The sequence below is a fragment of the Miniopterus schreibersii genome, assembly GCF_964146895.1.
Source record: "Miniopterus schreibersii genome assembly, chromosome: 1".
Taxonomy (NCBI): Eukaryota; Metazoa; Chordata; class Mammalia; order Chiroptera; family Miniopteridae; genus Miniopterus; species Miniopterus schreibersii.
Genome location: NC_138101.1, coordinates 97007832 through 97029422, shown reverse-complemented (window position 1 = coordinate 97029422; position 21591 = coordinate 97007832). Strand labels below are relative to the sequence as shown.

Genomic DNA, 21591 nt, shown 5'->3' with positions numbered 1-21591 from the left:
AAGAAACAATAGAAAAAAACTTCCCTAAACTGCTGAAGGAAAATGTCACACAAGTTCAGGAGGCACAGAGAGCCCCAAGCAAGAAGAATCCAAAGAGATCCATGCTCAGACACATCATAAATAAAATGCCAAGAATTCAAGACATAGAGGGAATCTTAAAGGCAGCAAGAGAAAAACAAGCTGTTTCCTACAAAGGAGCTCCCATAAGGCTGTCAGCTGACTTCTCATCAGATACTCTACAAGCCAGGAGGGAATGGCATGAACTATTCAAGGTAATTCAAAAAAAGTATTTGAAATCAAGACTACTTTATCCAGCAAGATTACTGTTCAAGATAGATGGTGAAATAAAGAGCTTCCCAGACAAAAATAACCTAAAGGAGTTTATCACCACCAAACCAGCACTGCAGAAAATATTAAAGGAACTGCTGTAATTTGAAGTAGAAATAGAAAGAGAAACATATTCATAAAATATTAAAATAGCAATAGAGAAATATCTTTCAAAAATGACCTTAAATTTAATTGGAATAAATGCCCAAATAAAAAGACATAAGGTGGCTGAATGGATAAGAAAACATCACCCAAATATATGCCATGTACAAGAGACCCACCTCAAAACAAAAGACTCACACAGGATGAGAGTGAAGGGATGGAAACAAAACTTCCATGCAAATGAAAATGAAAAAAAACCACTGGGGGTAGCAATATACATATCAGACAAAAGAGACTTCAAAATGAAGATTATAATAAAAGACAAGAAAGGTCATTACATAACACTAAAGGGATCAATCCAACAGGAGGATATAACCCCGGTAATCATATATGTACCTAGTAGAGAAGCACCTAAATTTATTTAAAACAAAACAAAACAAAAACTTCTAGAGGACTTTAAGGGAGAGATCAACAGCAATACTGTCACACTAGGGGACTTTAACACCCCACTGACTTCACTGGAGAGGTCTCCCAGACAAAAAATCAACAAGGAAACAGTGACCTTAAAGGACACACTAGATCAGATGGGTTTAACTGACAGTTACAGAACATTCCACCCAAAGCTGCAGAATATACATTCTTCTCAAGTGCACATGGGACATCCTAAAAGATAGACCACATTAGGATACAATACAAGTATCTACAAGTCGAAGAAGATTCAAATCACATCAAGCATCTTCTCGAAACAATGGCATGAAATTAGCAATGAACTACAATAAAAACACTAAAAGACATTCAAACACATGGAGGCTAAATAGCATGTATTTAAACAACAAATAAGTTACCAAAGAGATCAAGAAAGAAATCAAGTACTTCCTGGAAACTAATGAAAATGAACACACAACAACTCTACATATGAAAGCAGTCTTCAGAAGGAAGTTCATTGCACTACAAGCCTACCTCAAAAAATAAGAAAAACTGTTAATAGAATTAGAACAATACAACTTAAAAACTTAGAAAGAGAACAACAAGAAAAGCCCAAAGTGGAAGGAAGAAAATAATAAAAATCGGAGCAGAAATAAATGGCATAGAGACAAAAAAAAAAAAAAAAAAACCAATACAAAAAAGCAATGAAACCAAGAGCTGGTTCTTCCTAAAGATTGAAAACCCTGGTGGGCGCCCACAGCGGCACCGTCTCTGCGCATGCTCACAGTCAGCTTCTAGTACCTCGGATGCGTGGGGGGACTCCGCTCAGTTGGCGGGGACCTGGAGGTGGAGGTGGGGAGCTCCTTGCTGAGAGCCGCAGTGGAAATTCCCTTTGCCCCTGGCCGCGGAGGGACGGCATCCGGTAGGCCTTTCTCTCCGTTGTACGTGAGGCGTGGGCGGCTTGTGTTTTCAGGAGCCGAGCGTTGGGGAAGGGTCCTCACAGATAGGGAAGCTTCCTACCGCACGCCCAGGTGTCAAACTAGGTGAACATGTGGCCAGGCTCGCCTCTGGAGTCCCGCGGGCCTCGGGCGGGCCCACCCGGCTGTCCTCGGCCACCCGCAGCCGCTCTTCCAGAAGCTCGCGGTCCGGTTCCAGCGGCCCGGTGGGCGGCCGTCCAGGAGCGGGAGCCGCCGGCGCAGGCGCAGGTCCCGGTCTCGGCCGAAGGCGCCCCCAGAGGAAGCACAGGCGCTGCTCGGGGTCCTACTCGCGAGCCGGTCGCGGACCCCCAGCCGCCGCCGGTACCGGGAGAGGCACCACGGCTCTTCCAGGAGCACTACCGGTCTCCCTCGCCAGACCTCCCGCAGCCGGTCGGGCTCCGGGGACGGTCGCGTTATCGAAGGGCCCACGCGATCCCGCGGGGTAGACGCTGTACCCGGAGGAGCGCAGGAGTTGGCGGGGAAGATCCAGGACCAGGTCGCGGAGCCCAACGCCTTTTCGCTTAAGTGAAAAAGATCAAATGGAGCTGTTAGAAATAGCAAAAGCCAATGCAGCAAAAGCCTTAGGAACAACCAACTTTGAACTGCCCCCTAGTCTCAGAATTGTTCCTGTATCTAAAGAAACAGACTGTGAAACAGCTGTACCAAATAATGGTGCAAAGTTCGGGCGCTCAGAAAAGCTGACAGAAGATGGAACTAAGAATGCCAGTGAAAAGTCTTCCCAGCAAAAAAGCATTAGCTCTAATAATTCCGTAGCAAAGTCGGTGCTTCAGAAATTGGCTAAAATTGCTGAAGAGACATCTTCAGGATCTCCAAAAATAAATCAGAAAAAAAAGTCCATATGAATTGTGGAAACCTGTTTAAAGAAAAGTGATGGCTAAGGTTGCCTGAAATGCACTTTATTGCAAGTTTGTGTTTTCTATAGCATTCATTCCTGTGAGCAATTTAGTGGTAATTAACATTTTAGATTTCTCTTGGCAGTTATGAGATAGCACAGATGGACCAGAGAATTGTGTACAGGTGGAAGTCTTGTATATATACTTGTAAATGTTTCGTGTAATATTGATTGGTTATATAAAAATGAAATTTATAAGACAGTAATTAAACTGTGTTGTATCTATATTTGTTAATAAATTTCTTGTTTTTACTAAAAAAACAAAAACAAAAACACTCATGAACCTTTAGCCAGATTCATGAAGAAACAGAGAGGACCCAAATAAACAAAATCAGAAATGAAAGAGGTGAAGTAACAACAGACCCAACAAAAATACAAAGGATTATAAGAAAATACTACAAACATGCCACCAAGCTGGACAACCTGGATAAAATGGACAAATTTGTAGAAAAATACAACCTTCTAAAACTCATTTAGGAAGAGTCAGAAAACCTGAAGAGGCCTATAATTGCTGATAAAGTTGAAGCAGGAATCAAAGGGTTCCCAGCACACAAAAGCCCTGGCACAAATGGCTTCACAGGGGAATTTTACAAAACATTCAAAGAAGAATTAACACCTACACTCCTCAAACTATTCCAAAAAAATCCAAGAGGAAAGAACATTTCCAAACTCTTTTTATGAGGCCTGTAATAGCCTAATTCCAAAATTAGATACACTACAAAGAAAGAGAATTACAATCCAATATCCCTGAAGAACATAGATGCTAAAATCCTCAATAAAATATTAGCAAATAGGATCCAGAAATATATTGAAAAGATCATACCCAATCACCAAGTGGGATTTATTCCAGGGGTGCAAGGCTGGTACAATATTCATGAATCAATAAACATAATACATCACATAAACAAATTGAAAGGCAAAAATCATATGATCATATCAATAGATGTAGACAAAGCATTTGACAAAATCCAGCACCGATTTTTTTATAAAAACTCTTAGCAATGTGAGAATAGAGTGGTCATACATCAACATAATGAAGGCCATATATGACAAACCTACAGCCAACATCATACTTAATAAGCAAAAACTAAAACCATTTCCCCTAAGAATAGAAACAAGATAGGAGTGTCCACTTTCACTACTCTTATTCAACAGAGTACTGGAAATCATAGCCACAGTGATCAGACAAGAAGAAAACATAAAAAGCATCCAAACTGGAAAGGAAGAAAAACTGTCATTATTTGCAGATGACATAATATTGTACATAGAAACTCCTAAAGACTCCACCCAAAAACTACTAGATTCAAGAAAGGATCCGCAAGGTAGTAGGATGCAGAATTAACACCCAGAAATTGATGGCACTTTTATACACCAATAATATACTCTCTGAGAGAGAAAATAAAAAAAGAATTCCATTTACCATTGTAACAAAAAAATTTAGATACTTAGGAATAAACTTAACCAATAAAGTAAGAGTCCTGTTCTCAGAAAACTAGAGAACATTGCAAAAAGAGATAGAGGAAGATATAAACAAGTGGGAGAATATACCATGTTCATGGATTGGAAGAATTAACATCATTTAAATATCCATATTACCCGAAGCAATCTATAAATTCAATGCAATCCCTATTAAAATACCAACAGCATATTTCACTGATCTAGAACAAACACTTCAAAAATTTATATGGAACCAAAAGCACCCCAAATAGTCATGGCAATCTTCAGAAAGAAGAACAAAGTTGGATGAATCACAATACCAGATATCAAGTTATACTACAAAGCCACTCTAATCAAAACAGGCTTCTACTAGCACAAGAAGAGCCATATAGGTCAGTTGAACAGAGAGAGAACCCAGAAATTGACCCATGACATTATGGTCAATTAATGCTTCACAAAGGAGGCAAGAACATACAATGGAGTAAAGACAGTCTCTTCAATAAATAGTGTTGGGAAAATTGGACAGGTACATGCAAAAAAATGAAAGTAGATCGCCAACTTACACACCACACACAAAAATATACTCAAAATGGATAAAAGACTTAAATGTAAGATGTGTAACCATAAAAATCCTAGAGGAAAACATAGGCAGCAAAATCTCAGATATCTCTTGTAGCAATATGTTTGCCAACACATATCCTAGGGCAAAAGAAACAAAGGAGAAAATAAACAAATGTGACTACATCAAAATAAAAAGCTTCTGCACATCAAAAGAAACCATCAACAAAACAAAGAGGAAGCCCACTGTATGGGAGAACATATTTGCCAGTGACACATGTGATAAAGGGTTAATATCCAAAATACATAAGGAACTCATACAACTTAACAAAAAAAGACAGGCAACCCCATTAAAAAATGGGCAAAGGATCTAAATAGACACTTCTCCGAAGTCATACAAATGGCCAAGAGATATGAAAAAATGCTCAAAGTCACTAATCATCAGAGATGCAAATTAAAACCACCATGAAGTACCACTTCACAGCTGTCAGAATGGCTCCCATCAGGAAATCAATGAATGACAAGTGCTGGCAGGGGCGTAGAGAAAAAGGCACCCTAGTACACTGATGGTGGGAATGCAGACTGGGACAGCTATTATGGAAAGCAGTATGGACTTTCCTCAAAAAATTAAAAATGTAACTGCCATTTGACCCAGTGATCCTTCTTCTAGGAATATATCCTAAGAAACACCAATCACAAAAAACTTATGCACCCCTATGTTTATAGCAGCACAATTCACAATAACTAAGATCTGGAAACAGCCCAAGTGCCTATCAGTAGATGAGTGGATAAAAAAAACTATGGTGCATTAATGCTATGGGATGCTATTCAGCTGTAAAAAAGAGGATCTCTTATATTTTGGGACAGCATGGAGGGGACTGGAGAGTGTTATGCTGAGTGAAATAAGCCAGTCAGAGAAAGAGAAGTACCACATGAAATCAAAGAATTTATATGTTTATAAGCATAACCCATGGACACAGACATTGGTATGGGGAAGGCTGGGGGGGGGGGGTGATGTGTGGGGTCAGGGGATAAAAAAAAAGCTTTCTAAAATGAATTATCTCTCAGCAGTTTTATACCTTTCCCTAATAGCAATTCTGGGGAGCAAAGTTTCAGGCTAACAAAAAGTGAGAAAATACACATGAAATTTTCAAACTCCATTCCAAATTTTCTTGTATCCCTAGCCTTATAAATTTGATAAAATTATTATGAGCAGTGCTTTGCCTAATGTGACCATCTTGTCTTTGTTGGGTTTAAAAATCCCATTTTAAAGAATCAAGTTGGTTTCTAACCATTATGAAGCCTTACATGCAGTTTAAAAGTTGTCCCTGCCCGTGGAAAGGAATGAAACTGTAACACCTACAATGAGAATCTCCACTCTTGCTCTTAGGAATTGGCTGTTACATAGTCTGGCCTAGTTATGTCTCTCATGGAATACAGCAGAGATTCATACATACAAAGATAATTCCCTTCATGCGGGGCACTCCTTGGGGCGTTCCTTCCCCTCTCCTCTGGGTGTGAGATCTCAGCTTTTGGATGCCAGTCCGCATTCCCAAGGAGAGGGAACTTTGCAGCCTCCAAGCCTTGGGGCTTGGAGCCCAGCACAGGCTTCAGGGGGGACTCCCCATTTCTACGGCCCCCCCTTCTCTTACCAGACTCTATGATGTTTTTTCCGAGCTCCCTACTCACAATATGTCCACTCAGGTATGTTTCTCTGGTTTCTCCAAGTTGGTTACATACCATTTTAGGAGTAAATTGAGTCCATGGCTGGGAGCGGGGGCACTCTGCTGCTTCTCACTGTGCTGCTATCTTCCCTCTGGAGCATCAACTTATGATCCAGGAGCTCACGGCTCAGTTCCTGATCAGGGTTCATGCTCAGGTTGCCGGCTCGATCCACAGTGGGGAGTGTGCTGGAGGTAGCTGATCAATGATTCTCTCAACATTGACGTTTCTATCTCTCTCTCTCCCTCTCCCTTCTTCTCTCTGAAATCAATAAATATATATTTAAAACAAACAAACAAACTTGTTTACATACTGCTGTACAATTTTTTATTGAATTTATTGAGGTGACACTGGTTCACAAGATTATACAGGTTTCAGGTACACAATTCCACAACACATCATCTGTAAACTGTATTGTGTGTCAACCACCCCAAGTAAAGTCTCCTTCCACCACCATTTATATCCCCTATGCCCTCCTCTATCTCTTGTCACCCTCACTTAACACAACCACCACACTGTTGTCCTTGTCCATGAGTTCTTTCTCTCCTTTTTTCTTTTCTTTTTTTGCTCAATCCCTCCATGACCACCACCCAGCTCCCCACCCTCCACCCCGACAGCTGTCAGTCTGTTCTCCATGAGTCTGTTTCTATTTTGCTTGTTAGTTCATTTTGTTCATTAGATTCCACAGATGAGTGAAATCATATGGTACTTGTCTTTCTCTGACTAGTTTATTTCACTTAGCATAATGCTCTCTAGGTCCATTCATGCTGGCGTAAGTGTAAGATTTCTTCATTTTTTACAGTTGAGTTATAATTTATTTACTATTTGTGTGATCACTAAGTTGTTTAACATTAATAATCTTCATTTATCTCATTTATAAATTCCTTATGTTTAAATTATTTTGTTTATTGCACTAGATGGAACTTCCAGTGCAATGTTATCATAGAAGTGATGAGATTGGACATACTTACCTTGTCCTTATTTTAGGGAGAAAGTGTTCCATAGTTATCATTGATTGTTATGTTAGTTATAGGGTTATAGGGTTTTTATGAAATATCAGGCATATATTAGACAGGAATTCTCTCAATATCTTAAACTATACCATCCCTTAAACCTCATAGTTACACAATTGCAACATGGTATTTTCAAAAAATATACCCAAGAAAATAAAGCAACAAGTTAAAAGTCTGGTGATATATTGTCAATTAAAAAGCTGAAAATACAGTGTTTTGTTTTTAGTAGGTGGAATTATTATGTGTACCACAAGGTCCATTATTCTTTAAAGAAAAACCATATCATTTATCCCATTAATTCCCAAGCATTTATCCTTTCAAATCCTCTAATCATTTTACCCCAAAATTAAAACGCATGTTAATGAGACATATCTTAGTATTTCCCTACTGGGCTTCTCAGAACTGAGAGAATTTAAAACTTTATTCTTCATAGAGTGATTGAACTTATGAGAAATGTCCTTTCTTCTTAACAGATCAGTACAAAATATTATCCACAGAAACATCAAGCTCACATGTGCATATGTCATCTTCCTACTGTTGACAAAGACATATTACTTCATTATTTCTCCCTGCATGACAAACCAGCTCCACTTTGTAAGCTGCCTCAGATCCAAAGACATTTTACAAGATTGATCTTTCCTTAACGTTTTATGTATTCAATAACTGACTTATATTGGTGGTCTTCTCAGAGAATAGCATATATGCTAAATGAAATTTCCTGTGATGAGCTTGAGATGCCAAATCTTTCTACTTGAAGAAAATCCCTCCCCTTTTTGTTGTAAAAAAATGTTCTATGTTCTTTGAATTTGACAATAAGAGCTGTGGTTGCTTCTGGTGGTATTAGGCACTATTAGTCATATTTCTCTATGACTCATCTTGCTTAGTTCCTTCATACCAGAAATCTTCCACCTTTTAGTGTTTTTTATTAAAGAAATATGTGGAGGAAGGAATTCTAGGTTCCTAGTGAATAAGAGTGGCCACTTGAATCTGAATCTCTTCATACACTATCTAAAAAACATATTGCTCAATAAAGAGAGCAAGCAGAAATACCTATAATCCATGCCCATAATGTATTCAGAAGACAGATCAAACTAGAAAACATAACTTGCATGTAACAGAAAAATAAACATTCCATACCAGGAGAGCCAGCTCCAGAGTCCAAAGTTGATTTCAAAGTTGAACAAATGCTAGGCAGAGAATAAGAGAGGGCTCTTTGCACCAAGGAGTAAAAAAAGAGAAATAAAATCATTATAGTCATTATCAAAAAGAGGCTTGCCCTCTTTGGGAGAAAATACTGAGAAAGCATCTGAGACCTGTTGGTTCAGATAACTGGCTACAGAATAGTTAAAGGCAGGGGGCTTAAAAGCACATGTGAACAGCAGTCTTGGGAAGGTGCTACTCCTTAAGGAGGAGAGAAGAGTCTTAGAAAGAAGTGTACTTAAGATATTTGGTAGTGAAGCAAAAGAAAGAAGCAGGCAGTAGAATTTCGGGATCCTAGAAAAATAAAAGGTAATCACAAAAGAAGACACCCAAAAAAGTACCATATACATATTAAAGAACCTGAACATCATACTAATAGGACAGCACTGAACAAAAAGACATAGATAGAACTTGCAACTCTTCGCTCCTGCCTAGATAGCATCACCTATTACAGTTAACCTAGGAAATATGATATTGCAAAAGAACAGAAAATGGAAGGTAATAGCTATACAGTCACTATAAAAGGTAAATAAAAATTAGAATAAAAATATTTTTTTATTTTTCATTGAATTTATTGAGGTGACATAAGTTAATAAAATTATATATTTCAGGCCTACAATTCTATAATACATCATCTGTATATTGTACTGTGTGTTTACCACTCCAAGTCAAATCTCCTTCAATCACCATTGATCCCTCCTTTATTCTTTTCCACCCCACTTTCTCTCTGGTAATCACCATACTGTTGTATGTGTCTATGAATTTTGGGGGGTTTTCTACTTAATCCTGTCAGCTATTTTACCCAGCTCCATAAAACTGCTCCCTTCTGACAGCTGCCAGTCTGGAAAATTAAAATATTTTAATGTATTAAAATTCTCCCCTCAAATATCAACCATGAAAGAAAAGAAAAATGAACATAACACAATACTGCATACTGAATTAAATATCATTAAACAAACATTTATAGATATGGAAAAAAACACATGTTTAAAAACCTCAAAAAATCAAGACAGAAATGAACATAACCAGAAGATGTCAAATTATTTATTAGATTAGAATTCAAGAAGAAAACAATAAAAATATTTAAGATTTGAAAAATGAAGAATAAATTAGGTGCCAAAGGGAAAAAGAATTTGACTGAAAACTTAAAGAACCACTGAAGAGAATAATGAAAAATGAACAGAAAACAAAGTAAAGTAGTGAAATGTATCAGAAGATGATAGACTTAGAAGACAAGTGAAGAATATTCAACATATTTATAGATAGAGTCTTGGTGAAAAAAACCAAAACAAAAATTAAGACAGTAAATTATTAGTGAAAGGATAAATGCATAGACCAACTAGAACCCAGAAAAAGATCCACAAAATCTGACCAACTGATTTATAACAAGTTTTCAAAAGTAATTCAATGGAGGAAGGATAGTTTTTACAATAAATAATGCTAGAGCAGTTGGCTATTCATAGACAAAAAGTAACATCAAACTGAACCTTATACCTTATATCAAGTGGATCATATAACTAAATATAAAACTTTTATGAAAAGACAGGAAGAAATCTTCAGAAACTAGGTTTAAGTGAAGGTGTTCTTTCACCTGACATCAAAAGCACAATCCAGCCAGCATGGCTCAGAGGTTGAGCATTGATCTAGGATCCAGGAGATTGTGGTTCGATTCCAGTCAGGGCACATGCCTGGGTTGTGGACTTCATCCCAAGTTGGGGGGAGTGCAGGAGGCAGTAGACCAATGACTCTCTCTCATCATTGATGTCTCTCTCCTTCTCCCTGAAATCAGTAAAAAGATATATTTAAAAAAATTTTTTTAAAGTGCAATCCAGAAAAATGTGATAAATTTGATTTTATCAAAATTAAAAATTTGTTCTGTGAGAGTTCCTGCTAAGAGAATGAAAAGATAGCCACAAATTAGAAGAAAAATTTTCAAATCTCATATCTGAAAAGGACTCATTAATATCTAGAATATATAAACAACTCTCTACATTCAACAGGAAATAAATAATCCAAATTACAAAATGAGAAAAGGAATTGAATAAATACTTCATCAGATACATGGCAAATAAGGACATGAAAATATGTACAATCAATTTGGAAAAATGCAAATTAAGACATTATGAGATCCTATAAGACAGATATTAGAATGACTAAAATAAAAAAAATATTAACAGTACTACATTATGGTGAGGATGCACAGAAACTTGATCTTTTATACATTGATAGTGAAGTTATAAAATGTTACAACCACTCCAGAAATGAATCTGGTATCAACCAAATAATTAGCTTGATTTGTATAAATTGAGCATAGATTCAGACCTTTAGCTATTCATCACTCCAGTGAAAATAAACACCCTGGTATACTTTTCAAAGTTATGTCCACTGGAGATTTTTCTATACCTCTGTCCTTCAGACAGAGATTGCAGAGCTACAGCTGTTAACCAGGTCCCCAGTTTTTTTTTCTTCACTCAACTTCTCATAGAGAACTTTCCATACAGTCCACAGGTGGAGACTGAGAGGTAGGAGACAAAATAGCTAGACTGTAGGATTAGTTAACTGTAAGTCTGGGCCACTTATTCAAGCAACTTACTGATGCTTGAACCTGATCTTGTATATGCTACTTTTATTTGATGATGGAATGCTGCTGTGCATGCCCAAATTTATGGATGCTTCGTGATGGGGTATCTTAATAGACAATGATCACACATTCAGTACTTAGGTTTGCAACTCTTTCTCAAAAGAACAGTTGTTTTCAGAGGATAGCACACTTTACTCCAAACTCCTACAGGTCTCTGCTGTGATTCACTTTTGGAGAAATGCTAAAGGCTCTATACAAAATTCCTATCAGGCATAGACATTTCAAACATCACTACATTTCCTGGAACACATGTCCCAAGTTGCAGACCAGCTGGCACAGAAACCTAGACTTGTTGTAAAGTCTTCTCTTATTCTGGGTGTCATTCAAAACCATCAGTCTTTCAGTTACTTTATAAAAGAGTTTGAGTAGCTCACCCAAATGAGGTATATGTTGCCTCCAAAATCCAAAGGCCCACTAGGTTGACAGGATATTCCAAAAGAATCTGAAAGGTAAATGAAAGTCTCATAATGCTTAGGAAGCAAAACCCAGCAGCTAGAAGCAGCCTTTCCCAGATACTTAATCATCTTCCTCCTTATCCTTTTGGCAAATTTTGAGGCTGCATGAGACAGAAGTTTAAAAACAATAAGTTGAAAACCCCAGGTGGGAAAAACTGAATCATCCACAATCTTTTGGGGATGAACAGACAAATACTTAACAGGTTCTTAACAGCGCATGAAAGTAACAACATAGGAATAAATATGATCCAGAGAGAAATTAAGTCTTATTAAAATTGCAACTCAACCCAAACTATCTCAGTACCTGACTGAAATAATATAATCACCTTTTTACTCTATTATATATCATAAAAAGGGGAAAACTCTCTCTGGTAGAAGATATCATCAAGAGTACCTACAGTTTTGATGCAAAATGGTCCACATAAAAAAAATACAATTGAAAAGAGAAACCATATGAGTGATAATCATGAGTTAAAATAAATAATAGAAGCAAACCAAGATAATCTAAACATTTGGGTTAACAGACAAAAACTTTAAAATAACACTGGTGTATTTAAAATAGTGGAAAAGATGGATAAAATAAGTAAAATTCAAAGAATTTCAACTAAAATTTGATACCTAAAATATACATCAACTGAATTACCTGTAACTGAAAATATATTTTATGAAAATAAAAAATCAGTTGATATTCTTAACAGCAGATACAGGATTGACAAAGTGGAAGATATCTCAATATAAAATATTCAAAATGAAGCACAGAGAAAAATGGAATAGGAAAAAACTGATAAGAAAAATGTGGGGCAGGCTAAAAGGCCTAACATATAGTAAATTGAGTCTTAGAAGGAGCAAAGACAGAAATAATAGGACAGAATTAATACTTGAAGAGATAATGGCTGAGAATTTTACAAAACTGATGAAAAATAATCAACCCACAGATTGAAAAAAATTAGTAATCACCAAGGAGAATAAATACAAAGAAAATTACAGCTGGCATATCATATTGAACCAAAAACAAAAAGAAAAGAAGCAGGGAGAAAGAAACAAGTTGCTCTTATAGAAAGTAAGAATGAAAGCTGACTTCTCAACACAAATGCTGAAAGCCAGAAAATGAAGGAATTACATCTTTATATTGCTAAAGAAAATAAGTGTCAATCTATAATTCTATATCCAGAAAGAATATGTTTTGAAAATAAAGTCAAAGTAAAGAGTTTTTAGAAAAACGAAAACTGATGTAATAGAAATTCATCACTTCAGTCAGACAAAAATGATCACAGAGAAATATGGAATGCAGAAAGGAATAAAGAACACTGAAAGGGGTAACAATGGGATAAATATCAATTAATATTGGCTACAATTTTTGTCTGTTCATAAGTCTGAGAATGTCTGATATGAATTATTGGCATATTTCTTTACAATGTGAGGGTCTTCATGCTGTATGGCTTCAGCCTAGGGCTCTAGTCATCAATTCTAAAAGATTAGAAAAATAACACTGTCATTACAGTAGCCTTAAAAATGTATGACAAAATCTTTCAAACTAAAACCAGATCAAGAAGAAACATAATATATGCCCAAAGCATGAAGAGAGGGAGTGATTCCTTTGTGCTGGAATGTTCAGGGTCTACATTTTATGAAGGAGATAGACCTAAGTTGAACTTGAAACATAGCTGAATTCTAAATGGAGAAGAAGCATCAGGAGGCAATTTTATGTAGTAATTGTAGCCATAAAATTTGAAGACTTATTGGAAGTGGAAGCAAATAAATTAGATGGAGTTGTTGGTGAAATTGGACCAGGTGTCAGACCAATGGAGTTGGACTGGACTTTAGTTCAGCAATCTCAGTGCTTGAAATAATTCAGAGCCAAGGCTCAAACTATAAGAGCCAGTTTATTTAGAACAGGGGTGGGGAATGTCTGGCCCTCAGACCCTCAAAATCATTTGGTCTGGCCCTGTCAAGGCAACCACAGGTGGGACTTGAAATTCAATAAATCTAGGAGCTTTTTTCATAGCTAATTTTTAAGTTGATAATTCTGTATGGCCTGCAAATGATGTTATAAATATCCAAATGTTCCTTGGCATAAAAAGTTCTCCCACCCCTGATTTAGAAAGTCACAGAGGTAGAAGTGAGTTCTAGAAAAAAAATGAGATCAATCATAAAACAAGTCACAGAGACAAAAGAAGAGCTCTTGGAGCTTAGGAGAAAGAGAGATGCAAGGAAAACACCCTGGGGGAAGGGGTGGGGAAAGGCACAGGTGTGCTCCATAGTGAGAACCTCACTGGGTCCTCTGTCCTAAGGGCTTTGAAAGGCAGGGATTTTAGGGCAGGTCCCAAGGGAGTATATCAGTAGAATATTCAGCTTTCCAAGAGTGTCCTTTCAGAGTCATGGTCTCCACTGATTGGCCATCACCAGGGCAAGGAGTTATTAGTCACTGCAGCTGGTCCTGATGTCAACCATGACATTGATTTGTCTGGTTTTGCTGTTTTTCTGGGCCTGGAGCTGAAACACAACTGAGGCCTAAATGTTATGCTTAAGTGTTAGTCTCTGGCACCCTTGTTTGTCCCCCCTCTAAGGGAGTCTAGCCCACATGACTAGAAACATGCTAGAGGAGATATAAGGTCAGGGGAGGATCTCAACCATATGACCAAGAATATGAAAGGTGAGGGTGTCTAAACCACATGACCAGCAATATGTTAGAGGAGGAAAGATCACCCTGGGGGAGAATTTCCAGCCCAGTTTTGCCCATTGCTAGGTACCCGGGGCTTTCTGCTCTGGTCATCTTCTGTAACTGGCCCATCATCTTTGCTGTGCCCATGCCTAACTCCTACCAGAGAGTCAAGTAACTTAAAATTATTAATCCTGAGTGATACTGTTGGCAACAGCAAGAATGGTGCAAGGTGTTAGACTAGTGGGATCAGACTGGACCTTGGTCCATGACTTCTGGCTAGAAAAAAATTCAAAGCCAAGACTCAAAGTATAAGAGAATATTTATTTAGAAAATCACAGAGGTGGAAGAAGTGAGTGGTAGAAGAAATAAGTTCAGGAAACAAGTTAAAAAGGTAAATGAAGTGCCCTTGGAGCTTGGAAGTGAAGAAGGTAAAGGTAACATGCCTGGGGGGGGGAAGGGAAAGAGAGGGGGAGGGGGAGAAAAGGCATGGGCATGATCCTGGGAGGGAGAGTACACTAGGTCCTTCCTTCTAAAAGTTTTTAAGGGTTGAGATCTTAAGGGAGGCCCAAGGGCAGGATCTCAATAAAATATTCATCAGCTTTTTAAGTGGGTCCTTTCAGAGTCATGGTCTTCACTGGTTAGAGCTAGGGCAGGAGGACATTAGTCAATGTAGCTGGTCCTGAGGTCAGCCTGTTACCAGAAAATTAAATTCCCCTGTCATTTGGGGGAGCAAGGTGGAGGTTCTTGGTGCACTGCTGAAATAAGCATTTTCAGAAGCCCCCATGGGAGGATGGGATGTGGAAGATTTTATTGGCATGGAGTTACATTTCTCTGGTTCCAAAGTCCCCTTCCCCTTAAGCCAGTTCTAGAAAAGGTGAAGCTAAGAGTTCAGCTGAGTCAGAAACAAGACCAGTGTCCAGAGTTTCTGTTCCATGTTGCAGCCAGGTGTGGTTCAGTATCCAAGTTAATTAAAGTCTATTAGTTCATGTGAGGAGTCCAGCATGGTAGTGCACCATGTGGGCACATGGAAGTGCATCCCCCTGCTACAAGACAGCCAGGAAACTGGAGTGCCAGAGTGAGAAGAGAGAAAAGAGAGACAGAGAGAACTTCCTTTGTTTGGAAGTTTTAAGTATTTAGGTTTTGAGCTCATGCAGTGGCCATGCCCACCCAGGCCACTAATTTGTTCCCAGGTATTAGCGACAGGCTCATAGGCACCTTTCCATGTCACTCAGACCTTACTGGGCATGCATCTAAACTGCCTTTGTGGGAAAAACTTCCCCCATCAATCAGTTGGAAACAGACTTGGAGAATGTTAAATGCAGCTTTTTGGCAAAGCTTTATAAATGGCATGCCTGTATCTGTCTTCCCTTTCCTCTTTTTCTGTTAAATAATAACCAGGCTTTACAATTGCATCAAGCCATAGTGTTGCTTGTCTGGTTTTGCTGCTTTCTGGGCCTAGAGCTGAAATACAACTGAGGCCTAAATATTATCTCTAGGGAGGAAAGGTCAGGGGGTCTAAACCCCAAGCCAGTGATATACTAGGGGAGGAAAGGTTAACCTAGGGGTGAGCTCCTTGTTTTCCCAGTTTTGCCAGTTGCTAAGCACCCAGGGCTTTCCACTCTGGTGATTTCTGTACCTGGCCTATTGTCCTTGTTCTGCTCAGTCTGTCTAACTGCCTACAGCAATAAGAAAAATAATAACACAATCAAAGAAGCCTGGTACAAGAACTAGGAGTAAAATAATGTTTCAGTTAAAGACATGCTTAATTTAAAGGACAGCAATGAATAACTTCTGTAGCCAGAAGAAAGATGCTAATGGAGTGAAGAAGGTTCAAGGTCAGGACTGGAATTGATCAATTTGCATTATAAAGTTGCACTCTTCTTTTTTAAAAGTGGCTAATTCAAATCAACTACCTTAGAAATGCATATTATTCTGGAAGCAATATTTCTCGCTATTTTAAACTTACTCAAAACATCAAATAAGACCTAAAAAATTGTATTAAAGTTTATTCCTTCTTGCAATCCTATTCAACAACTTCTTTTGAAAAGTAAGAAGAGGGCTTATTTTAAAATAGCTGATATTCTAAACTTTTTATTTTGGAATGAGTCACTAATGTCTGAGTCACTATGGATGATTAAACATAAATTAGAATTAGTGGGTATTTAGTCTGTAGAGGTTGAATATTAATGTTTTATTCAAAAGACACTAAAATTATAGGCAAAATTAATACTTCAATACTTCTGGATATTGATGAATCTATTACTTTAGCAAAGAAAAAATAAAAGCTAGAGTATTTTGATTCCATTTGTGCTTCATTTCACAGGCTTAAAAGTAATGACTTTAAGAAGATTTCTTTAAATAAAGTGTTTTTCCTATGTAAAATGAAATTCATGGACACCTAATTTAGACAGCAATATGCAATCACCTAGGTATTTATCTTTTGTGATGTTTTTATCTAGGTGGTATTGACAGTAACTCTCTTTGAAATTGTCATTAAATAAATTCCAGCAATAATAGAGAATGAAATTTTTATTAGTTGTGCTTACATGTCATATGGAAAATTTTCACAGGAGTTCTGATTAGTATTTAACAATTTGGGATCATGTAAAATATATAGCACAGAAACTAAAACACACAAAATTAAATATGTGTAAAACTAATAAAATTTTTTTTTTCATTAAAAAAAAGTGCTTTCTGCATTACTATCACCCTCTCTATGTGAAGAACGAGGACTTTGCCTGTCAGTTGAATAGTTTGTTTCAATGACAAAGTTATAGTCAGAAGGACTGAAATGGGGTAAGACAGTCCACAGCTCCACAGGGACATTCCTACATAATCTTTTAACTTGGTCATTAAAAAGGGATCATGCCAATCAGGATAATATTAGCCTGGAAGTGGTAGAAAGCCTTGTGAATATTGACTTTCATTTTAGTAGTTAACTTTGGCTCATGTAAAAATTGAGAAGTTTGAAGATCAATACTTCTCAAAGGTTAATGGTCAGTGGTGTGTAGTCAGGCTAAATAGCTACCTCAGAGGGGTGAATAAAGAAAAATTAAATTTATTAAAAGGAGATGGGGATATCCAAAGGGAAGGGCTACACAGTATTGGGTCCATGATGGCAGCAAAAATATACTTGAGACATCGAAACAAGAAAGAGCACAGAAGAAGCAACAGGAGAACCTAGGTTGGGCTACTTTGACTCACTGAGAAGTCAGAGAGAGAAAAGGAGACCTTGGAGACAGTTTTAGGGGGTAAGCTCAGGACAAGATGCCACTATCCATTGCTCCCCTGGTTGTAAGCCTCATGCAGTCCCCTCGGAGGGATGGAGATGGCACTAGCATGTTCCTCTCGTGGGAAGCACATGTTCAGTCCTTTGTCCTGAGAGGTTTATCCCTTTCTTGCAGGTGGAAATCTTAGGGGAGGTCTCAATAGAATATTCATCAGCTTTCCAGGTATGCTCTTTCAGGGTCCTGGCCTCCACTGATTGATTGGTCAGTGCCAGGGCAGGAGGTCATTAGTCAATGTAGCTGGTCCTGAGGCAGCCATGGCACCACTTGTCTGGTTTCGCTGCTTATCTGGGCCTGGAGCTGAAATACAACTGAGGCCTAGATGTTATCTTTAGGGAGGAAACATTCAAGGGTCTAAAACACATGACCAGCGATATGCTAGGGAAGGATAGGTTACCCTGGAGACCAGGATCTTGTTTTACCAGGTTTGCCTCTTGTTATGCATCTGGGGCTTCCTGCCCTGGTGAGTCTCTTTACATGAGTTTCTGTACTTGGCTTCTATACCTGGCCCATCTAACAATACTATAAGGTGTTGCTACTGCAAAAGGACATTTATCTTCCTGATCTGCAACTCAGCTTTTACTCATGGTCACTTGATGGCGACTACATTTCTAGGCACCAAATTACTGTCTCAGGCTTAAAAAAAGAGAAAGGACAAGGCCAGGGGGCATGTCAGTGAACCCACTCCAGAATGCCCACACAGGGCTTCTACTTATGCTTTATTGTTTGGAACTGGATCACCTTTAGTTACAAGAATATCTGGGAGGCATTTTAGCTCAACATCTTCAATACTGGAGGAAAGCAAAGGGAAGAGGAAAGTGGGAGCATCCACTAACAGGTAATGGAGAGAACATTGGATAGCTGCAGAAGGTTTCTTCAAGTATTCAGCTGAGTACTCAACATCTATGAATATACTATAAGTGCATGAGTAGTGTATGCATGTGAGGCTCAAAATAGAATCATCTAAATGGATTAGAGGTAACAGTGAACAGAGTTCACTGGGGATAGTGCTTATTGACACAAGGCGTGATTTACAGGACAGGACACTGGGTAGAGTAAAGAAAGGTTTTGCTCCAGTAGTGGGTGATTATTAGCTCAAAACTGAGCACTGTACACCTTAAGCTAATATAATGTTATAAGCCAACTATACTTTAATAAAAATAAATAAGCAAACAGAACACTGCTCCAGTCCCACCTAAAAAATATCTTAAAAGTAAGATCTAAAGGAATCAACTATTTCCAAATATCTTAACTATAGCCAAGAATGAAGGTACAGGAACTTACCAGGGATTCCAAAAAGCAGGAAAATACTACCCATAATGAGGAAAAAAGTCAATTCAATTAAAAATGACCCAGAACTGACATAGATTCTAGTATTAGCAGATAAGAAAATTACAAGTAATTAAAATCATATACCATATGTACTCAAAGTCAAGTAGAGATATGGATGATATTAACAAAAAAGACTCAAATCAAAATTCTACAGATAAACATTACAATGTGTAAGATAATAAATATACTAGAAGAAGTTAATGTCAAATTAGACATTGCATAAGAAGATATTAATGTATTTGGAAATAGCAATAGAAAATATCAAAAATGAAATAACGAAAATAGAATTTAAAACTTGAAAAGGAGCAGTGAGTTGTGAAACAACTCCAAGAAACCTTATATGCACGTAATTGAAGTTCCTAAAATAAAGTAGCCAGAGAGAGGTGCAAAACAATATTTGAAGATATAATGTCTGATTGTTCACAATAGCCAAGACATCAAAACAAGCTAAGTGTCCATCAATGGATAAATGGATAAAGACAATATTGTATATATTTACAATGAAATATTATTCAGCCATAAAAAAGGAAAGAAATACTGCCCTTTGATTGGACCTTAAGGGTATTAAGCTAAAATAAATAAATCAAACAGAAAATAACTTCCTGGCAATTACTCATTCTTGCTCTCACTCTCAGCCACTTGAAAGAGTTACTTACATTCACTTCTTTTCCTTGTTTCCCTTCATTAGCTCCTCAACTCATGCCAATTAGGCTGCAGGCTTCACTATTCCACTGACATGGCTGTGACTCAGGTCAAAAATTCCTGGTTTGTTATAAAATAAATTGGGCAGTTTTATCTGTTTGACCTTTCTATAGCATTTAACTCTATTAACCACATCTACTTCTTGAAAATTTCTTCTCTCTAAATTCTTAATACTCCTCATCTAGTTTCCATTCAAGGTATGGCCTGTCACTCCTCAGTGTCCTTTTAAAGTCCATCTTCTGGTTTGTCACTGAATACCTCCAAATATCATCTTCCAGGGCTCCTATATCCATTCCAGATCATTGATGGTCCCAAAGGAACAAGCTCAAATGCAATACTTCCCTTCCCCTTTCTCCAGTCTTGACTTTCCTATCTCAGTAAACAGCATGAGCTCTCCTTCTTCCTGTTTATCAGATTTAATCAGTCACCAACTGTTACTTAGGCAATAACTTTAATATCTCTTAGAAATTATTCTTTCACTCACTGCCACTATCTTTGTTTAGTCCCCTCATTATTTCTCCTTCAGAAATCTCTTATCTGGTCTCTGCATCTATTCTTGTTCTACTCTTATCCATGCATCTGTCAGAGTAATTTCTTAAAAAGTAATCTTAACTTTGCCCTTTTCTTTCCCTGTTCAAAAGCCTTCATTGGTTATCTATTATCCATAGAAAAACGTTCAAGTTCTATAATACCTTGACTTTTGTTTACTTCTCCAAGACCATCCTTAAGTCTTTCTAAACCTATCCCATTTCCTCTGAGCATTTTGGGTACTTTTGCAGTTCCTCAAACACCCTTAGCAGTGCATCTTAATATTAGAATTAGATGGTCATGCTTCAAATTCAAAGTAGAGTAGAGGCCTTTCTATGTGTCTGCCTTGTATATGGCACCCTCTCTTGAGTCTCTATAGCCATATTTCTACTATGTGACTTTGTTACACCATCCATAACTAACTAGTTGTACCAGGGACCTGACCCAAAATGGAACAGATATTTTCTCCTAGGTATGTGGATCCATGACACTTTCAATTATTTCTGATGTCAATTGGACCATAGACATGTAATGTCATGAACTAAAGGCATCCATATTTCATACGCATAATGAAGCAGTGTAAGATAGACTGAAAATAAATGTGGGATAGAGTAAATCAGGGAGAGAAGAAATAGAGAGTAGAAGGCAGGAAAGAGAAGCAAAGTTCCAAGATGGAAAGACAGAGAATTGATGGTAGGTATAAGCTTGGATTCCCAATGACTTTCACATTTCTGCCCCTTGTCAAATCTCCTTTGGCTCTCTGAACTACTCTACTTTGTATCCAATTAATTCTCTTTTCCACTTATTTCTATAATGTATAACCAAAAAAGACTTGACTATTATAAAATAAAAATATATTGATGATTAGAAGTAAATATAACTTATATGAAATAAAATGTTTTATTTATTGAAAGTTGCTATTCTTCATACAGTATTTTCTTTTAACAGTTATATTAGATATATTTTATACAGTATACTATGTTTTAGCATGTTTGATTACCATTGTGTGGGACATTCAAAATCCAAAGACCCTCTTCAATGTAAATAAAGGAAATCTGGGCACATGATTTTACCATAAATAAAACACCTGTATATGGGAAAGAATAGGTAAAGAAAATGAGAATATACTAAATGAGAATATTCCACAGAATATACTAAATGAGAATATTCCACATTGAATAAGAAAGAGCTAGACTTTTATAAAATCATAGGATGCCAAAATGAGAGACCTATTATCTACCAAACTTTTCTAGAAAAAAACTCCTGACCTGCATTCACATGATTGAAGGAAGATAGATTCACAAATAGA

The 21591-nt window shown here is 37.5% G+C and overlaps 1 pseudogene across 1 annotated transcript; it reads left to right on the top strand.

Annotated features, from left to right (window-relative positions):
- The first annotated feature begins 1904 nt into the window (after positions 1–1904).
- Positions 1905–2907, top strand: LOC308562138 (arginine/serine-rich protein 1 pseudogene; annotated as a pseudogene). The gene has a single exon. The product of its transcript is annotated as an arginine/serine-rich protein 1 pseudogene (transcript).
- The last annotated feature ends 18684 nt before the right edge of the window (positions 2908–21591 follow it).